Source organism: Lepisosteus platostomus, unplaced genomic scaffold (genome assembly GCF_059453375.1).
Source record: "Lepisosteus platostomus isolate fLepPlt1 unplaced genomic scaffold, fLepPlt1.hap1 Scaffold_42_H1, whole genome shotgun sequence".
NCBI lineage: Eukaryota > Metazoa > Chordata > Actinopteri > Semionotiformes > Lepisosteidae > Lepisosteus > Lepisosteus platostomus.
The window spans coordinates 410,246-428,238 of NW_028291665.1; the positions used below are offsets into that span (position 1 = coordinate 410,246).

Here is a 17,993-nt window from a genome sequence, read left to right on the forward strand (position 1 = left end):
AGCCTGTCTTCTTCTCAGATCATCAGGCTTTAGGGTGTAGAGTGGAACTCCAGGGCGGGACTGTCTTTGGCCCAGGCCTCTGGAAACTCAACACAAAGCTGCTAGAGAACGAGGGGGTAGTATCCCGCTACAAGGAGAAACTATCACAGTGGCTGTCCTTGCAGTGTCTGTACGGGTCAGTAGGAGAGTGGTGGGAGGAGGTGAAGGTGAGGACAAAGGCCTTTTTCATGGCTGAGGGAAGGAAGGCTGCTGCCAGACGGAGAGGAGTGCTAGCCAGGAAACAGAGGCAGCTGCAGCGTCTCTACACGATGCTGCACAGTGGCTTCGATGTGCTCGAGGATATCGCCCTTTTAAAAAAGGACATCCGGAGCATAGCCGAAGAAAGTAGTCGAGGAGTGCTGTTAAGAAGCAGAGTGCAGTTCTTGGAAGAAAATGAGAAGTGTACTCGCTTCTTTTTCAGGAAAGTGGTAGGCTCCAAGACTGTCATGGAAAGTGTAGTTGATGAGGAGGGACGAGAGAGAACAGAGCCGAGTGCTATCCTCTCCTGCACCGAGGCCTTCTACTCAAGACTGTACAGCTCTACAGAGGTAAAGGATGAAGATATTCATTTTTTTACCTCAAAGCTAGAAAACATTTTGAGTGAAGAAGATAGGGAAGTACTTGAGAGGGATTTGACAGTAGAAGAGCTGAGACAGGCTATGGAGAGCTTACAGAAGGGGAAAACTCCGGGTGCTGACGGGCTCCCTAAAGAATTTTATTGCACCTTTTGGGATCTGCTTCAGGATCCGCTACTGCTCCTATTCGAGGAAAGCTACAAGACAGAATTGCTGCCTGACTCCTTAAGAGAAGGCACTATCTCTCTCTTGTTTAAGAAAGGAGCAAAAAATGACATAAAGAACTGGAGACCCCTCAGCCTGTTAGGCGTGGACACTAAGATCCTGTCCAAAGCCCTTTTCCTGCGCCTACAAAATGTAGTGGCCTCACTGGTAGGGAAAGAACAGACTTGTGGGATAGCAGGACGCCTGATGAGCGACAACCTGGCCTTGTTGAGGGATGTCTGTCTGTACTCTGAGGATCGCTCCCTCCCTCTGTGCATTTTAGGTGTAGACCTAGAAAAGGCCTTTGACCGCCTAAACCGGCAGTACTTAACATCGGTACTTGAGCACATGAAGTTTGGCCCCATCATGAGAAAGTGGATTAACCTGCTGTACACAGGTAGCAACAGCAGAGTCATGGTTAATGGCAATAGATCACGCACCTTTGAAGTCTGTTCAGGGGTGAGGCAGGGCTGCCCATTATCCCCCTTGTTATTCGTTTTGGCTATGGAGCCCTTAGCCTGTGCCTTGCGCCAGGATCAGGCCATTAATGGGATACCAGTGCCTGGAAGTGGGGGAGGAGAGGTAAAGACATCTCTATACATGGATGACGTCACCCTGCTCCTCTCTGACAATGCCTCAATTAGCAGAGCTCTGCAGTGCTGTGATCGGTTCTCTTTGGCTTCCTCCGCAAAAATTAACACATCTAAGAGTGAGATTTTTTATCAGAACTGGAGGGAGCCAAAAGAAGGACATGATCTCAGGCTGCAAGAGAAGAGAATTAAGGTCCTGGGGGTGTATTTTGGAGAAGAGATGGGAACAGTAAATTGGCAGAACAAATTGCCAATCTTAAACAAAAAACTGATGCAATGGAAGGACCGAGACCTCACCATGACAGGGAAGGTGCTGGTCATCAAAGCCGAGCTCTTGCCTGTCTTGAATTTTCTGGCTTCTACCTTCCCAATCCCACACCGTGTTGCGGCGGTGCTGAGGAGATTGATGTTTCAATTTCTATGGGGTGGGAAGCAGGAAAGACTCAGAAGGGAAATAATGTACAGGCCGCTACCCTCAGGGGGGAAGTCTGTCCCAGATATTGCTACGAAGCTGCTGTGCATTTTCCTGGCCTCTGTGCTGAGAGGCTTTGCAACAGCACCTGCAGCGCGTACCTGGACTTATTTTTCCAGACTCTGGGTAGGTAGGGAGGTGTTCAGAGTGTGGGGTGTCAGACCCAAGCTGGACGTCCCACTCTCTGACACATGCCCTGCAATTTATGGGACAGTTAAAAGTTTTCTAAGATCTCACCCAATTGGCCATATTCCCCTCCGAGATGTCAGCGTCCAAAAACTGGAAGATTTCGTAGCACCCCAGAACAATAGGCAGACCCCTGTGGGCATTTTAACATCAGCCCAAACAAGGAAGGTGTGGAAACACACATCCTCTAAATTTCTGTGCAACATTCACAGAGATTTAGCCTGGAGTGTCGTCCACCAGTGCTTACCGGTACGAACTTTCTTGTACCGTAGGGGCCTCACCCCCAGCCCTCGCTGCGTTAGGGTGGGCTGCGGCGAGGAGGAGACTGTGACCCATCTCCTGTGGTCCTGCTTTTTTGCTAAGGCCTTCTGGGCCCAGTTTGAAGATTGGTTGCAGGCTCTCTCGCCACAATTTACCCTGACCGCTGCTTTCATCATATACGGCATCTCTCCTGTCAAGCTTCCTCCTGACGTGTTTGACAGGATCTGGGCTGTGGTGAACAGTGGGAAAGACGCCCTGTGGAGAGTGAGGAACATGGGGCTGTTCAAAGGCATCGAGGTCCCAGTCAAGGCAGCAGGTAGCCTGGCCCTGTTCATCACCCGAGAGAACTATTACCTCAGAGATCTGTGGAGAGAAGGGAGGGAGGAAGCAGAAAATCTGTGGGAAATAGAGAGCATAGGTCAATATCTCAAGAAACTGTGAAAAACATTATCATGTTTAAATAAAGAATGTGATTTGCACCAGAAAAAAAGAAAATTGTTGCTATGTAACTGTTACCGTGTCAAAATGTAATGAGATGTGATCATATATACTGTTTTAAGTATGTATATTAATGTAAAGCTTTCTGATTTGTGATTTCCTGTATTTTTTTGTGAAAAGAAAATAAAGTTCTTAAAAATCGAAATCGGTTCACCCAGGGCGAGGCTCGGCCATTGCACTCCGGCTGTGCTGACCCCTGCAAATTCCCCAAATGTGGGAATCTCGACTGCATAATTTCTGGTAGTGGGGGACTGCGTTCGCGCTCTCCCCTGATGTGCTTGGTCCAAAATCAGATAGGGAGGGTTAGGACACCACGAGCTGCGTGGCTGCGGAAGGATCCCGGTTCGACAGGAGTGGACGCCGCTGCTGGTTCTCGCTGGCTTTTAGTTAGGGGTCCGGAGAAGCATCTCAAGCTAGTTCCACTACTCCTTCCGGACGTTCATTCCCTTTTCAAAGTCAGTCGTTTTGCTGTAGTCTGCGTTCTTTAGGCTGATTATCGAGGTTAGCCTTTATTTGGTCATGGGGGGCCTCGGTACTGTATGCTGAGTCTAAAGACAGTTTCACCCGTTTTCTGATTGCTCGGTTCTGTAACAGTGCAGACATGTCAAACAGTGAATGGCTGTACCTCTACTGTATCCATGCTCAATGAATGAAATCGGTAACAAATGAATATATGTCTAGTTATACGAAAAACGAGTGGTTTATCGACTCATCTTCATTTGCAGATTTAGAGGCAGCTTCGATATTCGTTTTACAGACGGGTTTTTTTTTTGGAATATGGGTCACACACATGCCACAGCAACAAAACATCTCTAGAGATGAGGCTATAGATCACCTTTCCATCCTGCAGGTTTTCCTCCCAAAGCCTACGGCACCAACGGCGACCCCTGCTGGCCGGGAGAGCAAAAGCTTACAGCACCTGGTATTCCCAGGTAGTCTCCCATCCAAGTACTAACCAGGCCCAACGCTGCTTAGCTTCCGAGATCAGACGAGATCGGGCGTGTTCAGGGTGGTGTGGCCGTAAGCGAAAGCCCCGGCGCCTGACTCGCTACTTGAAGCTGTGTGTGGCGGGGGTTCCGTGCCCCCCGAGCGGGACTGAAGGATCGTTCGTGTGCAACTCTTTGGAAAGGAGCTGCTTTCCAAATCGCATTGCGTGCCTGGATATTGGCGAATGCGCTCCCTTGTGTTGACTCGTCCCGCACTGGAGGAGGACAAACAATCTGCACGGAGGAGCACCAGGCAAGTCTTCACCAGACAAAAACCTCCAGTGCACAGCACTCTGGAAACATTTCGGGGCTTTCGCGTGTTTATTTCAGCACGTAAAGCGCACCGGTCCAACACGTCGGCCGGGCGCGCGGCGCCTCCGCCCTCTTGTGGCCTTGCGGCGTCAGAGCAAGAGGCTCCTTCTCGCTGCCCTTCCGCTGTGTTGCAGGGCCCCGAGAGGGAACCCGGAGCGCGCACTTTGTGGGGGGCGGGGGACCGCGTTCGCGCTCTGCCCCCGGTCTCTTGCGCGAGTACTAAATCTCACGGACAGGGGGGCCTCGTCATTGATTGTTACAGGTGAGACGGGGATTAGGAGGAGACCCCGACTGATGGGTAAAGGGGAGCACTAACACCAGAGGGACACCCCCGGCGTCTCTTTTTGAGAGACGCCCTGGGGTTTCCTAATGGCCAAGGAGGGTCGGGACCTCGGTTTGACGCCTCCCCCGAAGGACGGCGCCTGTTTGTGCAGCAGAGTGTCGCCATCAGGAGGCTGGGGCGTAAGAGAGCCACACAGCCCGCAGGGTGAGCGCTCCCTACTGGTCCCAGTCACACCTCTTGCAGGAGCAGCAGCAACCGGAGCTTTTCCGGGGTGGAATCTCCCATCCGGGTGCCGGCCAGGCTCACACCTGCTGGGCTGCCCCGGGGGTGAGCCCAGTCGAGAGTCGCAGGGCCAGATCTAGTCACCGGGGAGAAACGATACAAGTGAAGGATTGCTCGGCTCTCGGCACTTGAAAAGACCGACAAATGTCTCGTTCCCGCCGGAGCTGAATGTACCCGCATGTGTGGTGTCGTCTTCTTCCCCCGCCCCGCTGTGTTTGCTGTATTGTCTCTGAAGCCGGCCCCCCCGAGACGAGACGGGCTGTTCCTGTGCCCCAATTAACACTTTACAGGTGCCATTCCCCGGCATTGTGGCCATTGTCGGTGCTCACACGCGATAAGATAAGGCGGAGGAGAGCGGGGCATGCCCAGCGGCAGACATTCAAGGAGGGGGCAGTGCGAGGTGAGGTGAGGTGCGACACGCCGGAGCCCCGACGCAGCTAATGCGGAGCACTTGTTGGACTGGCATCGAAAGAACGTGTGCGCACGGAGCGAGCCTTCCCTGCGGCGGAGCGCGGGAACTTTCTCCCCCCCTCCCGCTGCAGGAGTTGTGTGCGCTGCAGCGGTGCCGAGAGAAAAGCACAGAAGGCAGCAGGCTCTGGAGAGCAGGTAAGAGACGGAGCCTTGTGGGCAGGCGAGCAGGCCCGTTTTTTGGAAATTGCTGAAAAGGTTTGTTCGGTGTGTGGCAGGCGCACGTCGCGAGCTTGCGTGGCGATCTGCCGGTCTGGAGTTATGCAAATGAGGCTGAATTGCATCCCGGGACATGCTGCGAATGCGCAACGGCGACTGCAGATGTGTAGGAAACGGCGCGCTCGTTTTCTCGTTTTGCCCACACTTTTGAGTGTTAGTGTGGCGTGTGAGTGTGTGAAAGAGTGGGCCCAGCAGGAGGCGGTGGCGTGCGGGGCGAGGAGGTGGCCTAGGCTGCGCGATTTGTGCTGTGGGTGCGGGCCGCTTGCAGGGGCCTGTTTAACTCATACTTACCTGGCAGGGGAGATACCTTGATCAAGAAGGAGGTTCACCCAGGGCGAGGCTCGGCCATTGCACTCCGGCTGTGCTGACCCCTGCGAATTCCCCAAATGTGGGAATCTCGACTGCATAATTTCTGGTAGTGGGGGACTGCGTTCGCGCTCTCCCCTGATGTGCTTGGACCAAAATCAGATAGGGAGGGTTAGGACACCACGAGCTGCGTGGCTGCGGAAGGATCCCGGTTCGACAGGAGTGGACGCCGCTGCTGGTTCTCGCTGGCTTTTAGTTAGGGGTCCGGAGAAGCATCTCAAGCTAGTTCCACTACTCCTTCCGGACGTTCATTCCCTTTTCAAAGTCAGTCGTTTTGCTGTAGTCTGCGTTCTTTAGGCTGATTATCGAGGTTAGCCTTTATTTGGTCATGGGGGGCCTCGGTACTGTATGCTGAGTCTAAAGACAGTTTCACCCGTTTTCTGATTGCTCGGTTCTGTACCAGTGCAGACATGTCAAACAGTGAATGGCTGTACCTCTATTGTATCCGTGCTCAATGAATGAAATCGGTAACAAATGAATATATGTCTAGTTATACGAAAAACGAGTGGTTTATCGACTCATCTTCATTTGCAGATTTAGAGGCAGCTTCGATATTCGTTTTACAGACGGGTTTTTTTTTTTGAATATGGGTCACACACATGCCACAGCAACAAAACATCTCTAGAGATGAGGCTATAGATCACCTTTCCATCCTGCAGGTTTTCCTCCCAAAGCCTACGGCACCAACGGCGACCCCTGCTGGCCGGGAGAGCAAAAGCTTACAGCACCTGGTATTCCCAGGCAGTCTCCCATCCAAGTACTAACCAGGCCCGACGCTGCTTAGCTTCCGAGATCAGACGAGATCGGGCGTGTTCAGGGTGGTGTGGCCGTAAGCGAAAGCCCTGGCGCCTGACTCGCTACTTGAAGCTGTGTGTGGCGGGGGTTCCGTGCCCCCCGAGCGGGACTGAAGGATCGTTCGTGTGCAACTCTTTGGAAAGGAGCTGCTTTCCAAATCGCATTGCGTGCCTGGATGTTGGCGAATGCGCTCCCTTGTGTTGGCTCGTCCCGCACTGGAGGAGGACAAACAATCTCCACGGAGGAGCACCAGGCAAGTCTTCACCAGACAAAAACCTCCAGTGCACAGCACTCTGGAAACATTTCGGGGCTTTCGCGTGTTTATTTCAGCACGTAAAGCGCACCGGTCCAACACGTCGGCCGGGCGCGCGGCGCCTCCGCCCTCTTGTGGCCTTGCGGCGTCAGAGCAAGAGGCTCCTTCTCGCTGCCCTTCCGCTGTGTTGCAGGACCCGGAGCGCGCACTTTGTGGGGGGCGGGGGACCGCGTTCGCGCTCTGCCCCCGGTCTCTTGCGCGAGTACTAAATCTCACGGACAGGGGGGCCTCGTCATTGATTGTTACAGGTTAGACGGGGATTAGGAGGAGACCCCGACTGATGGGTAAAGGGGAGCACTAACACCAGAGGGACACCCCCGGCGTCTCTTTTTGAGAGACGCCCTGGGGTTTCCTAATGGCCAAGGAGGGTCGGGACCTCGGTTTGACCTCTGTTTGTGCAGCAGAGTGTCGCCATCAGGAGGCTGGGGCGTAAGAGAGCCACACAGCCCGCAGGGTGAGCGCTCCCTACTGGTCCCAGTCACACCTCTTGCAGGAGCAGCAGCAACCGGAGCTTTTCCGGGGTGGAATCTCCTATCCGGGTGCCGGCCAGGCTCACACCTGCTGGGCTGCCCCGGGGGTGAGCCCAGTCGAGAGTCGCAGGGCCAGATCTAGTCACCGGGGAGAAACGATACAAGTGAAGGATTGCTCGGCTCTCGGCACTTGAAAAGACCGACAAATGTCTCGTTCCCGCCGGAGCTGAATGTACCCGCATGTGTGGTGTCGTCTTCTTCCCCCGCCCCGCTGTGTTTGCTGTATTGTCTCTGAAGCCGGCCCCCCCGAGACGAGACGGGCTGTTCCTGTGCCCCAATTAACACTTTACAGGTGCCATTCCCCGGCATTGTGGCCATTGTCGGTGCTCACACGCGATAAGATAAGGCGGAGGAGAGCGGGGCATGCCCAGCGGCAGACATTCAAGGAGGGGGCAGTGCGAGGTGAGGTGAGGTGCGACACGCCGGAGCCCCGACGCAGCTAATGCGGAGCACTTGTTGGACTGGCATCGAAAGGACGTGTGCGCACGGAGCGAGCCTTCCCTGCGGCGGAGCGCGGGAACTTTCTCCCCCCCTCCCGCTGCAGGAGTTGTGTGCACTGCAGCGGTGCCGAGAGAAAAGCACAGAAGGCAGCAGGCTCTGGAGAGCAGGTAAGAGACGGAGCCTTGTGGGCAGGCGAGCAGGCCCGTTTTTTGGAAATTGCTGAAAAGGTTTGTTCGGTGTGTGGCAGGCGCACGTCGCGAACTTGCGTGGCGATCTGCCGGTCTGGAGTTATGCAAATGAGGCCGAATTGCATCCCGGGACATGCTGCGAATGCGCAACGGCGACTGCAGATGTGTAGGAAACGGCGCGCTCGTTTTCTCGTTTTGCCCACACTTTTGAGTGTTAGTGTGGCGTGTGAGTGTGTGAAAGAGTGGGCCCAGCAGGAGGCGGTGGCGTGCGGGGCGAGGAGGTGGCCTAGGCTGCGCGATTTGTGCTGTGGGTGCGGGCCGCTTGCAGGGGCCTGTTTAACTCATACTTACCTGGCAGGGGAGATACCTTGATCAAGAAGGAGGTTCACCCAGGGCGAGGCTCGGCCATTGCACTCCGGCTGTGCTGACCCCTGCGAATTCCCCAAATGTGGGAATCTCGACTGCATAATTTCTGGTAGTGGGGGACTGCGTTCGCGCTCTCCCCTGATGTGCTTGGACCAAAATCAGATAGGGAGGGTTAGGACACCACGAGCTGCGTGGCTGCGGAAGGATCCCGGTTCGACAGGAGTGGACGCCGCTGCTGGTTCTCGCTGGCTTTTAGTTAGGGGTCCGGAGAAGCATCTCAAGCTAGTTCCACTACTCCTTCCGGACGTTCATTCCCTTTTCAAAGTCAGTCGTTTTGCTGTAGTCTGCGTTCTTTAGGCTGATTATCGAGGTTAGCCTTTATTTGGTCATGGGGGGCCTCGGTACTGTATGCTGAGTCTAAAGACAGTTTCACCCGTTTTCTGATTGCTCGGTTCTGTACCAGTGCAGACATGTCAAACAGTGAATGGCTGTACCTCTATTGTATCCGTGCTCAATGAATGAAATCGGTAACAAATGAATATATGTCTAGTTATACGAAAAACGAGTGGTTTATCGACTCATCTTCATTTGCAGATTTAGAGGCAGCTTCGATATTCGTTTTACAGACGGGTTTTTTTTTTTGAATATGGGTCACACACATGCCACAGCAACAAAACATCTCTAGAGATGAGGCTATAGATCACCTTTCCATCCTGCAGGTTTTCCTCCCAAAGCCTACGGCACCAACGGCGACCCCTGCTGGCCGGGAGAGCAAAAGCTTACAGCACCTGGTATTCCCAGGCAGTCTCCCATCCAAGTACTAACCAGGCCCGACGCTGCTTAGCTTCCGAGATCAGACGAGATCGGGCGTGTTCAGGGTGGTGTGGCCGTAAGCGAAAGCCCCGGCGCCTGACTCGCTACTTGAAGCTGTGTGTGGCGGGGGTTCCGTGCCCCCCGAGCGGGACTGAAGGATCGTTCGTGTGCAACTCTTTGGAAAGGAGCTGCTTTCCAAATCGCATTGCGTGCCTGGATGTTGGCGAATGCGCTCCCTTGTGTTGGCTCGTCCCGCACTGGAGGAGGACAAACAATCTCCACGGAGGAGCACCAGGCAAGTCTTCACCAGACAAAAACCTCCAGTGCACAGCACTCTGGAAACATTTCGGGGCTTTCGCGTGTTTATTTCAGCACGTAAAGCGCACCGGTCCAACACGTCGGCCGGGCGCGCGGCGCCTCCGCCCTCTTGTGGCCTTGCGGCGTCAGAGCAAGAGGCTCCTTCTCGCTGCCCTTCCGCTGTGTTGCAGGACCCGGAGCGCGCACTTTGTGGGGGGCGGGGGACCGCGTTCGCGCTCTGCCCCCGGTCTCTTGCGCGAGTACTAAATCTCACGGACAGGGGGGCCTCGTCATTGATTGTTACAGGTTAGACGGGGATTAGGAGGAGACCCCGACTGATGGGTAAAGGGGAGCACTAACACCAGAGGGACACCCCCGGCGTCTCTTTTTGAGAGACGCCCTGGGGTTTCCTAATGGCCAAGGAGGGTCGGGACCTCGGTTTGACCTCTGTTTGTGCAGCAGAGTGTCGCCATCAGGAGGCTGGGGCGTAAGAGAGCCACACAGCCCGCAGGGTGAGCGCTCCCTACTGGTCCCAGTCACACCTCTTGCAGGAGCAGCAGCAACCGGAGCTTTTCCGGGGTGGAATCTCCTATCCGGGTGCCGGCCAGGCTCACACCTGCTGGGCTGCCCCGGGGGTGAGCCCAGTCGAGAGTCGCAGGGCCAGATCTAGTCACCGGGGAGAAACGATACAAGTGAAGGATTGCTCGGCTCTCGGCACTTGAAAAGACCGACAAATGTCTCGTTCCCGCCGGAGCTGAATGTACCCGCATGTGTGGTGTCGTCTTCTTCCCCCGCCCCGCTGTGTTTGCTGTATTGTCTCTGAAGCCGGCCCCCCCGAGACGAGACGGGCTGTTCCTGTGCCCCAATTAACACTTTACAGGTGCCATTCCCCGGCATTGTGGCCATTGTCGGTGCTCACACGCGATAAGATAAGGCGGAGGAGAGCGGGGCATGCCCAGCGGCAGACATTCAAGGAGGGGGCAGTGCGAGGTGAGGTGAGGTGCGACACGCCGGAGCCCCGACGCAGCTAATGCGGAGCACTTGTTGGACTGGCATCGAAAGGACGTGTGCGCACGGAGCGAGCCTTCCCTGCGGCGGAGCGCGGGAACTTTCTCCCCCCCTCCCGCTGCAGGAGTTGTGTGCACTGCAGCGGTGCCGAGAGAAAAGCACAGAAGGCAGCAGGCTCTGGAGAGCAGGTAAGAGACGGAGCCTTGTGGGCAGGCGAGCAGGCCCGTTTTTTGGAAATTGCTGAAAAGGTTTGTTCGGTGTGTGGCAGGCGCACGTCGCGAACTTGCGTGGCGATCTGCCGGTCTGGAGTTATGCAAATGAGGCCGAATTGCATCCCGGGACATGCTGCGAATGCGCAACGGCGACTGCAGATGTGTAGGAAACGGCGCGCTCGTTTTCTCGTTTTGCCCACACTTTTGAGTGTTAGTGTGGCGTGTGAGTGTGTGAAAGAGTGGGCCCAGCAGGAGGCGGTGGCGTGCGGGGCGAGGAGGTGGCCTAGGCTGCGCGATTTGTGCTGTGGGTGCGGGCCGCTTGCAGGGGCCTGTTTAACTCATACTTACCTGGCAGGGGAGATACCTTGATCAAGAAGGAGGTTCACCCAGGGCGAGGCTCGGCCATTGCACTCCGGCTGTGCTGACCCCTGCGAATTCCCCAAATGTGGGAATCTCGACTGCATAATTTCTGGTAGTGGGGGACTGCGTTCGCGCTCTCCCCTGATGTGCTTGGTCCAAAATCAGATACGGGAGGGTTAGGACACCACGAGCTGCGTGGCTGTGGAAGGATCCCGGTTCGACAGGAGTGGACGCCGCTGCTGGTTCTCGCTGGCTTTTAGTTAGGGGTCCGGAGAAGCATCTCAAGCTAGTTCCACTACTCCTTCCGGACGTTCATTCCCTTTTCAAAGTCAGTCGTTTTGCTGTAGTCTGCGTTCTTTAGGCTGATTATCGAGGTTAGCCTTTATTTGGTCATGGGGGGCCTCGGTACTGTATGCTGAGTCTAAAGACAGTTTCACCCGTTTTCTGATTGCTCGGTTCTGTACCACTGCAGACATGTCAAACAGTGAATGGCTGTACCTCTATTGTATCCGTGCTCAATGAATGAAATCGGTAACAAATGAATATATGTCTAGTTATACGAAAAACGAGTGGTTTATCGACTCATCTTCATTTGCAGATTTAGAGGCAGCTTCGATATTCGTTTTACAGACGGGTTTTTTTTTTTGAATATGGGTCACACACATGCCACAGCAACAAAACATCTCTAGAGATGAGGCTATAGATCACCTTTCCATCCTGCAGGTTTTCCTCCCAAAGCCTACGGCACCAACGGCGACCCCTGCTGGCCGGGAGAGCAAAAGCTTACAGCACCTGGTATTCCCAGGCAGTCTCCCATCCAAGTACTAACCAGGCCCGACGCTGCTTAGCTTCCGAGATCAGACGAGATCGGGCGTGTTCAGGGTGGTGTGGCCGTAAGCGAAAGCCCCGGCGCCTGACTCGCTACTTGAAGCTGTGTGTGGCGGGGCTTCCGTGCCCCCCGAGCGGGACTGAAGGATCGTTCGTGTGCAACTCTTTGGAAAGGAGCTGCTTTCCAAATCGCATTGCGTGCCTGGATGTTGGCGAATGCGCTCCCTTGTGTTGGCTCGTCCCGCACTGGAGGAGGACAAACAATCTCCACGGAGGAGCACCAGGCAAGTCTTCACCAGACAAAAACCTCCAGTGCACAGCACTCTGGAAACATTTCGGGGCTTTCGCGTGTTTATTTCAGCACGTAAAGCGCACCGGTCCAACACGTCGGCCGGGCGCGCGGCGCCTCCGCCCTCTTGTGGCCTTGCGGCGTCAGAGCAAGAGGCTCCTTCTCGCTGCCCTTCCGCTGTGTTGCAGGACCCGGAGCGCGCACTTTGTGGGGGGCGGGGGACCGCGTTCGCGCTCTGCCCCCGGTCTCTTGCGCGAGTACTAAATCTCACGGACAGGGGGGCCTCGTCATTGATTGTTACAGGTTAGACGGGGATTAGGAGGAGACCCCGACTGATGGGTAAAGGGGAGCACTAACACCAGAGGGACACCCCCGGCGTCTCTTTTTGAGAGACGCCCTGGGGTTTCCTAATGGCCAAGGAGGGTCGGGACCTCGGTTTGACCTCTGTTTGTGCAGCAGAGTGTCGCCATCAGGAGGCTGGGGCGTAAGAGAGCCACACAGCCCGCAGGGTGAGCGCTCCCTACTGGTCCCAGTCACACCTCTTGCAGGAGCAGCAGCAACCGGAGCTTTTCCGGGGTGGAATCTCCTATCCGGGTGCCGGCCAGGCTCACACCTGCTGGGCTGCCCCGGGGGTGAGCCCAGTCGAGAGTCGCAGGGCCAGATCTAGTCACCGGGGAGAAACGATACAAGTGAAGGATTGCTCGGCTCTCGGCACTTGAAAAGACCGACAAATGTCTCGTTCCCGCCGGAGCTGAATGTACCCGCATGTGTGGTGTCGTCTTCTTCCCCCGCCCCGCTGTGTTTGCTGTATTGTCTCTGAAGCCGGCCCCCCCGAGACGAGACGGGCTGTTCCTGTGCCCCAATTAACACTTTACAGGTGCCATTCCCCGGCATTGTGGCCATTGTCGGTGCTCACACGCGATAAGATAAGGCGGAGGAGAGCGGGGCATGCCCAGCGGCAGACATTCAAGGAGGGGGCAGTGCGAGGTGAGGTGAGGTGCGACACGCCGGAGCCCCGACGCAGCTAATGCGGAGCACTTGTTGGACTGGCATCGAAAGGACGTGTGCGCACGGAGCGAGCCTTCCCTGCGGCGGAGCGCGGGAACTTTCTCCCCCCCTCCCGCTGCAGGAGTTGTGTGCACTGCAGCGGTGCCGAGAGAAAAGCACAGAAGGCAGCAGGCTCTGGAGAGCAGGTAAGAGACGGAGCCTTGTGGGCAGGCGAGCAGGCCCGTTTTTTGGAAATTGCTGAAAAGGTTTGTTCGGTGTGTGGCAGGCGCACGTCGCGAACTTGCGTGGCGATCTGCCGGTCTGGAGTTATGCAAATGAGGCCGAATTGCATCCCGGGACATGCTGCGAATGCGCAACGGCGACTGCAGATGTGTAGGAAACGGCGCGCTCGTTTTCTCGTTTTGCCCACACTTTTGAGTGTTAGTGTGGCGTGTGAGTGTGTGAAAGAGTGGGCCCAGCAGGAGGCGGTGGCGTGCGGGGCGAGGAGGTGGCCTAGGCTGCGCGATTTGTGCTGTGGGTGCGGGCCGCTTGCAGGGGCCTGTTTAACTCATACTTACCTGGCAGGGGAGATACCTTGATCAAGAAGGAGGTTCACCCAGGGCGAGGCTCGGCCATTGCACTCCGGCTGTGCTGACCCCTGCGAATTCCCCAAATGTGGGAATCTCGACTGCATAATTTCTGGTAGTGGGGGACTGCGTTCGCGCTCTCCCCTGATGTGCTTGGACCAAAATCAGATAGGGAGGGTTAGGACACCACGAGCTGCGTGGCTGCGGAAGGATCCCGGTTCGACAGGAGTGGACGCCGCTGCTGGTTCTCGCTGGCTTTTAGTTAGGGGTCCGGAGAAGCATCTCAAGCTAGTTCCACTACTCCTTCCGGACGTTCATTCCCTTTTCAAAGTCAGTCGTTTTGCTGTAGTCTGCGTTCTTTAGGCTGATTATCGAGGTTAGCCTTTATTTGGTCATGGGGGGCCTCGGTACTGTATGCTGAGTCTAAAGACAGTTTCACCCGTTTTCTGATTGCTCGGTTCTGTACCAGTGCAGACATGTCAAACAGTGAATGGCTGTACCTCTATTGTATCCGTGCTCAATGAATGAAATCGGTAACAAATGAATATATGTCTAGTTATACGAAAAACGAGTGGTTTATCGACTCATCTTCATTTGCAGATTTAGAGGCAGCTTCGATATTCGTTTTACAGACGGGTTTTTTTTTTTGAATATGGGTCACACACATGCCACAGCAACAAAACATCTCTAGAGATGAGGCTATAGATCACCTTTCCATCCTGCAGGTTTTCCTCCCAAAGCCTACGGCACCAACGGCGACCCCTGCTGGCCGGGAGAGCAAAAGCTTACAGCACCTGGTATTCCCAGGCAGTCTCCCATCCAAGTACTAACCAGGCCCGACGCTGCTTAGCTTCCGAGATCAGACGAGATCGGGCGTGTTCAGGGTGGTGTGGCCGTAAGCGAAAGCCCCGGCGCCTGACTCGCTACTTGAAGCTGTGTGTGGCGGGGGTTCCGTGCCCCCCGAGCGGGACTGAAGGATCGTTCGTGTGCAACTCTTTGGAAAGGAGCTGCTTTCCAAATCGCATTGCGTGCCTGGATGTTGGCGAATGCGCTCCCTTGTGTTGGCTCGTCCCGCACTGGAGGAGGACAAACAATCTCCACGGAGGAGCACCAGGCAAGTCTTCACCAGACAAAAACCTCCAGTGCACAGCACTCTGGAAACATTTCGGGGCTTTCGCGTGTTTATTTCAGCACGTAAAGCGCACCGGTCCAACACGTCGGCCGGGCGCGCGGCGCCTCCGCCCTCTTGTGGCCTTGCGGCGTCAGAGCAAGAGGCTCCTTCTCGCTGCCCTTCCGCTGTGTTGCAGGACCCGGAGCGCGCACTTTGTGGGGGGCGGGGGACCGCGTTCGCGCTCTGCCCCCGGTCTCTTGCGCGAGTACTAAATCTCACGGACAGGGGGGCCTCGTCATTGATTGTTACAGGTTAGACGGGGATTAGGAGGAGACCCCGACTGATGGGTAAAGGGGAGCACTAACACCAGAGGGACACCCCCGGCGTCTCTTTTTGAGAGACGCCCTGGGGTTTCCTAATGGCCAAGGAGGGTCGGGACCTCGGTTTGACCTCTGTTTGTGCAGCAGAGTGTCGCCATCAGGAGGCTGGGGCGTAAGAGAGCCACACAGCCCGCAGGGTGAGCGCTCCCTACTGGTCCCAGTCACACCTCTTGCAGGAGCAGCAGCAACCGGAGCTTTTCCGGGGTGGAATCTCCTATCCGGGTGCCGGCCAGGCTCACACCTGCTGGGCTGCCCCGGGGGTGAGCCCAGTCGAGAGTCGCAGGGCCAGATCTAGTCACCGGGGAGAAACGATACAAGTGAAGGATTGCTCGGCTCTCGGCACTTGAAAAGACCGACAAATGTCTCGTTCCCGCCGGAGCTGAATGTACCCGCATGTGTGGTGTCGTCTTCTTCCCCCGCCCCGCTGTGTTTGCTGTATTGTCTCTGAAGCCGGCCCCCCCGAGACGAGACGGGCTGTTCCTGTGCCCCAATTAACACTTTACAGGTGCCATTCCCCGGCATTGTGGCCATTGTCGGTGCTCACACGCGATAAGATAAGGCGGAGGAGAGCGGGGCATGCCCAGCGGCAGACATTCAAGGAGGGGGCAGTGCGAGGTGAGGTGAGGTGCGACACGCCGGAGCCCCGACGCAGCTAATGCGGAGCACTTGTTGGACTGGCATCGAAAGGACGTGTGCGCACGGAGCGAGCCTTCCCTGCGGCGGAGCGCGGGAACTTTCTCCCCCCCTCCCGCTGCAGGAGTTGTGTGCACTGCAGCGGTGCCGAGAGAAAAGCACAGAAGGCAGCAGGCTCTGGAGAGCAGGTAAGAGACGGAGCCTTGTGGGCAGGCGAGCAGGCCCGTTTTTTGGAAATTGCTGAAAAGGTTTGTTCGGTGTGTGGCAGGCGCACGTCGCGAACTTGCGTGGCGATCTGCCGGTCTGGAGTTATGCAAATGAGGCCGAATTGCATCCCGGGACATGCTGCGAATGCGCAACGGCGACTGCAGATGTGTAGGAAACGGCGCGCTCGTTTTCTCGTTTTGCCCACACTTTTGAGTGTTAGTGTGGCGTGTGAGTGTGTGAAAGAGTGGGCCCAGCAGGAGGCGGTGGCGTGCGGGGCGAGGAGGTGGCCTAGGCTGCGCGATTTGTGCTGTGGGTGCGGGCCGCTTGCAGGGGCCTGTTTAACTCATACTTACCTGGCAGGGGAGATACCTTGATCAAGAAGGAGGTTCACCCAGGGCGAGGCTCGGCCATTGCACTCCGGCTGTGCTGACCCCTGCGAATTCCCCAAATGTGGGAATCTCGACTGCATAATTTCTGGTAGTGGGGGACTGCGTTCGCGCTCTCCCCTGATGTGCTTGGTCCAAAATCAGATACGGGAGGGTTAGGACACCACGAGCTGCGTGGCTGTGGAAGGATCCCGGTTCGACAGGAGTGGACGCCGCTGCTGGTTCTCGCTGGCTTTTAGTTAGGGGTCCGGAGAAGCATCTCAAGCTAGTTCCACTACTCCTTCCGGACGTTCATTCCCTTTTCAAAGTCAGTCGTTTTGCTGTAGTCTGCGTTCTTTAGGCTGATTATCGAGGTTAGCCTTTATTTGGTCATGGGGGGCCTCGGTACTGTATGCTGAGTCTAAAGACAGTTTCACCCGTTTTCTGATTGCTCGGTTCTGTACCACTGCAGACATGTCAAACAGTGAATGGCTGTACCTCTATTGTATCCGTGCTCAATGAATGAAATCGGTAACAAATGAATATATGTCTAGTTATACGAAAAACGAGTGGTTTATCGACTCATCTTCATTTGCAGATTTAGAGGCAGCTTCGATATTCGTTTTACAGACGGGTTTTTTTTTTTGAATATGGGTCACACACATGCCACAGCAACAAAACATCTCTAGAGATGAGGCTATAGATCACCTTTCCATCCTGCAGGTTTTCCTCCCAAAGCCTACGGCACCAACGGCGACCCCTGCTGGCCGGGAGAGCAAAAGCTTACAGCACCTGGTATTCCCAGGCAGTCTCCCATCCAAGTACTAACCAGGCCCGACGCTGCTTAGCTTCCGAGATCAGACGAGATCGGGCGTGTTCAGGGTGGTGTGGCCGTAAGCGAAAGCCCCGGCGCCTGACTCGCTACTTGAAGCTGTGTGTGGCGGGGCTTCCGTGCCCCCCGAGCGGGACTGAAGGATCGTTCGTGTGCAACTCTTTGGAAAGGAGCTGCTTTCCAAATCGCATTGCGTGCCTGGATGTTGGCGAATGCGCTCCCTTGTGTTGGCTCGTCCCGCACTGGAGGAGGACAAACAATCTCCACGGAGGAGCACCAGGCAAGTCTTCACCAGACAAAAACCTCCAGTGCACAGCACTCTGGAAACATTTCGGGGCTTTCGCGTGTTTATTTCAGCACGTAAAGCGCACCGGTCCAACACGTCGGCCGGGCGCGCGGCGCCTCCGCCCTCTTGTGGCCTTGCGGCGTCAGAGCAAGAGGCTCCTTCTCGCTGCCCTTCCGCTGTGTTGCAGGACCCGGAGCGCGCACTTTGTGGGGGGCGGGGGACCGCGTTCGCGCTCTGCCCCCGGTCTCTTGCGCGAGTACTAAATCTCACGGACAGGGGGGCCTCGTCATTGATTGTTACAGGTTAGACGGGGATTAGGAGGAGACCCCGACTGATGGGTAAAGGGGAGCACTAACACCAGAGGGACACCCCCGGCGTCTCTTTTTGAGAGACGCCCTGGGGTTTCCTAATGGCCAAGGAGGGT

At 55.9% G+C, this 17,993-nt stretch overlaps 12 non-coding genes across 12 annotated transcripts; 6 read left to right on the forward strand and 6 right to left on the reverse strand.

Annotated features, from left to right (window-relative positions):
* Positions 1 to 2,927: 2,927 nt before the first annotated feature.
* On the forward strand, positions 2,928 to 3,097 carry LOC148633857 (U1 spliceosomal RNA). The gene has a single exon (XR_015933865.1). It is a non-coding gene; the product is annotated as a U1 spliceosomal RNA (small nuclear RNA).
* Positions 3,098 to 3,732: 635 nt separating this feature from the next.
* Positions 3,733 to 3,851, reverse strand: LOC148633858 (5S ribosomal RNA). Its single transcript, XR_015933866.1, has one exon. It is a non-coding gene; the product is annotated as a 5S ribosomal RNA (ribosomal RNA).
* Positions 3,852 to 5,658: 1,807 nt separating this feature from the next.
* LOC148633859 (U1 spliceosomal RNA) lies at positions 5,659 to 5,822 on the forward strand. Its single transcript, XR_015933884.1, has one exon. It is a non-coding gene; the product is annotated as a U1 spliceosomal RNA (small nuclear RNA).
* A 635-nt stretch (positions 5,823 to 6,457) lies between these two features.
* Positions 6,458 to 6,576, reverse strand: LOC148633860 (5S ribosomal RNA). The gene has a single exon (XR_015933871.1). It is a non-coding gene; the product is annotated as a 5S ribosomal RNA (ribosomal RNA).
* A 1,775-nt stretch (positions 6,577 to 8,351) lies between these two features.
* Positions 8,352 to 8,515, forward strand: LOC148633861 (U1 spliceosomal RNA). Its single transcript, XR_015933770.1, has one exon. It is a non-coding gene; the product is annotated as a U1 spliceosomal RNA (small nuclear RNA).
* A 635-nt stretch (positions 8,516 to 9,150) lies between these two features.
* Positions 9,151 to 9,269, reverse strand: LOC148633862 (5S ribosomal RNA). Its single transcript, XR_015933873.1, has one exon. It is a non-coding gene; the product is annotated as a 5S ribosomal RNA (ribosomal RNA).
* A 1,775-nt stretch (positions 9,270 to 11,044) lies between these two features.
* LOC148633863 (U1 spliceosomal RNA) lies at positions 11,045 to 11,208 on the forward strand. Its single transcript, XR_015933775.1, has one exon. It is a non-coding gene; the product is annotated as a U1 spliceosomal RNA (small nuclear RNA).
* Positions 11,209 to 11,844: 636 nt separating this feature from the next.
* On the reverse strand, positions 11,845 to 11,963 carry LOC148633864 (5S ribosomal RNA). The gene has a single exon (XR_015933874.1). It is a non-coding gene; the product is annotated as a 5S ribosomal RNA (ribosomal RNA).
* Positions 11,964 to 13,738: 1,775 nt separating this feature from the next.
* Positions 13,739 to 13,902, forward strand: LOC148633865 (U1 spliceosomal RNA). The gene has a single exon (XR_015933786.1). It is a non-coding gene; the product is annotated as a U1 spliceosomal RNA (small nuclear RNA).
* Positions 13,903 to 14,537: 635 nt separating this feature from the next.
* On the reverse strand, positions 14,538 to 14,656 carry LOC148633866 (5S ribosomal RNA). Its single transcript, XR_015933876.1, has one exon. It is a non-coding gene; the product is annotated as a 5S ribosomal RNA (ribosomal RNA).
* A 1,775-nt stretch (positions 14,657 to 16,431) lies between these two features.
* LOC148633867 (U1 spliceosomal RNA) lies at positions 16,432 to 16,595 on the forward strand. The gene has a single exon (XR_015933797.1). It is a non-coding gene; the product is annotated as a U1 spliceosomal RNA (small nuclear RNA).
* Positions 16,596 to 17,231: 636 nt separating this feature from the next.
* LOC148633868 (5S ribosomal RNA) lies at positions 17,232 to 17,350 on the reverse strand. The gene has a single exon (XR_015933877.1). It is a non-coding gene; the product is annotated as a 5S ribosomal RNA (ribosomal RNA).
* Between the last annotated feature and the right edge of the window lie 643 nt (positions 17,351 to 17,993).